This window comes from Miscanthus floridulus, chromosome 15, assembly GCF_019320115.1.
Source record: "Miscanthus floridulus cultivar M001 chromosome 15, ASM1932011v1, whole genome shotgun sequence".
Taxonomy (NCBI): Eukaryota; Viridiplantae; Streptophyta; class Magnoliopsida; order Poales; family Poaceae; genus Miscanthus; species Miscanthus floridulus.
In genome coordinates, this window is record NC_089594.1 from 86,092,210 (window position 1) to 86,094,871 (window position 2,662).

Genomic DNA, 2,662 nt, shown 5'->3' on the forward strand with positions numbered 1-2,662 from the left:
CCACCTTCCCTCTGATGGTTGCATGTAGTAGAAAGCTGCATTGTGAACATCGACAAGATTTGTAGTTTCTAGATCTTCCAGCCACCCCAGAATCTTATCTTTGTTAGAAGGAGGAACAGCAGCCGCCAGCTAAGCTATTTGTGATTCTATTATTTTATTAAAGCTATGCTGGTTCTTAATGGTAGAAGCAAAGCTATCCATTCTGTTACTTATATTTTCTAGAATTTTATCATTGGTAGCTACCTACATAGATAATCCTTCCATAAATCTAGATTGGCCAACAATTAATTCTCTCAAGGGTGGTTGATTAAAGTTATTATAATTATTACCTTGAGGGTTACCTTGTTAGTTACCTTGGTAGTTCGGCCTCTATTGCTAGTTCTATACTTGATTCTGTTGAGGATGATAGTAGTTGTTGTTGATAAAGTTCACATCCTCTTGGGTTTTAGGACAACTGTTCCTTGAATGCCTAGTGTTGCCACATACTTCACACATCATGCGTGAATCATGAATGTGCATGACTTCTTGCTTTTCATTAGCTCGGTCTTTGAGCTTCTTCATTAGTAGGTCCATCTTGGCAGATAGCATGTCTACCTCCTTGAGTTGATGCATACCTCCACCTCTCTTATGGGTCTGAACATGTTCTTCATTCCAGCCTTGGTTGGAGGCCATCTTCCCCACAAGAGTGGTCGCGGCTGGAAGTGTAAGTGACAAGAATGCATCTCCAGCAGCAGCATCCATGGTCTCACAGGTATTATTGGTCAACCCATGGTAGAACGTCTGCATGAGTAGCCAATTCTCTATCCCATGATGAGGACACTCTGATATATAGTCTTAAAAGCATTTCCATGCCTCAGGGATAGATTCATCATGTTGCTGCTGAAAACTTGAAATTCTCCCACATAGAGCATTGGTCTTGCCTATGGAAAAGAACTTTGCTAGGAAGGCAGTGGAGCCATTATCCCATGTAGTATTTCTATCTTTGTTGGCGTAGAACTACTGCTTCACCTTCCCCAAGAGTGAGAATGGGAAGAGGTGAAGTAGTATGGTGTCCTTAGTTACTCCCTTGATGGTGAAAGTGTTGTAGATCTCTAGGAAGTGTTGGAGATGAGCACTAGCATTTTGATGTGCCTTTCCACAAAATTGGCTCGCTTGCACCATGTTGATGAGAGCCGATTTCAGCTCGAATCCATTATCTCCCACATTGACTGTCCAGATGTTGGCAGTGGTTGGAGTAGAGAATTCGTGGAGAGTCCTATCAGGCATGGCTTCAAATTCTGGTGTTAAGCTTTGCCTTATATGGTTGTCTTTCGACTCTAAAGCTGAAACTTTTTTAAGTTTAGCCTTAGTCCTCTTAAGTAGTGCTTTTGGATCATCAATGTAGTTTATCGAAATGTCAAAACCAGTCATACATTACTCTACATAAGATACATAAGTAGACAAAACAAGGGTAAGCCTGTTTGAGCAGAGGTCAATGGTTATTTCGATCACATCAATAAGTATAAGTTTATCAATACTTCCTTTGCCTAGCTACCTTCCCCGGCAACGGCGCCAGAAATGTTTGTTGGTATTTATTAACTTGTCACTTGTTGTAATAGACACCTATTATAAACTTATATCTCCTGATATTACTTTACTAGGTTGTTATCCCTAGTGATGATGCCATAGATACTTGTGGGTACTACCTAGCATTACTATTAGAATAACACTAAGTAGTTCATTATTAATTTATGTGACTAGAAAGAATATATATGAATAAAAAGGGATCTACAAGCGCACAGATAATATACCATTGTAGCATTTCATCCGGGAGTATTCCAGGTATCGTTATTTATATTTTTATCACAAGGAAGGTCTAGCATAGACAAGTGTTGATAACTTATACTATTGATGGAGAAGTAAACCATAACCAATATTCTACTTATAACAGGGGTAAGTCATAGGATAAGATATATATATATATATATATATATATATATATATATATATATATATGATAAGTATTGATCAATGATAATGATAAATCAATCAGAGTACTTCTTTCTATGGCATTAACATGGTCAGGTAGAATATTAGAGGAATAATTCCTAAGTCATTCTTAATTATAAGTCAAAGCATACATTGATTAGTGTAATTACACCTAATAGTCATTGCTAAGATCATCTTCATATCTACACATAAGGGATATTACTAAGGGAGATTAAGAACAGAGCTTGTTCCCCTTCGTAACCAGATCCTACGTGCTACCTATCGGGGAGTGGACTAAAAGGACTCAACGGGAGTGTCACGTCCGTGATCTACCACATGACCCAGAATATAGGGTGTATCCGCAGGTAAACAACGTATAAGCACCACGCTTAAACAATATCGACCACCCACCCATGGATCCTTAGGTTGAGCGCTATATGAACATATGCATGAATATGATGATAATCCAACTATACTAGGTATAAAATCAAAGTAGACGATGAACATTATAACGAAGAACATAAATAAGATGAATACTAATATTGTCGTAACAATTGTAGCAAGCATATAAAAGTAATGGAGATACAAAAGAGAGAAAGGGTACAAAGATTATACCGAACCATGCTCTTGACATGATTGAGAATCCAAGCGAAGCCTGCTTGCCTCCCTCTAGACCTAGCCTAACTAGCTATGC

The 2,662-nt window shown here is 38.2% G+C and overlaps 1 non-coding gene across 1 annotated transcript; it reads left to right on the plus strand.

Moving 5' to 3' along the window:
• Positions 1-802: 802 nt before the first annotated feature.
• Positions 803-911, plus strand: LOC136509677 (small nucleolar RNA R71). Its single transcript, XR_010772428.1, has one exon. It is a non-coding gene; the product is annotated as a small nucleolar RNA R71 (small nucleolar RNA).
• Positions 912-2,662: the final 1,751 nt, after the last annotated feature.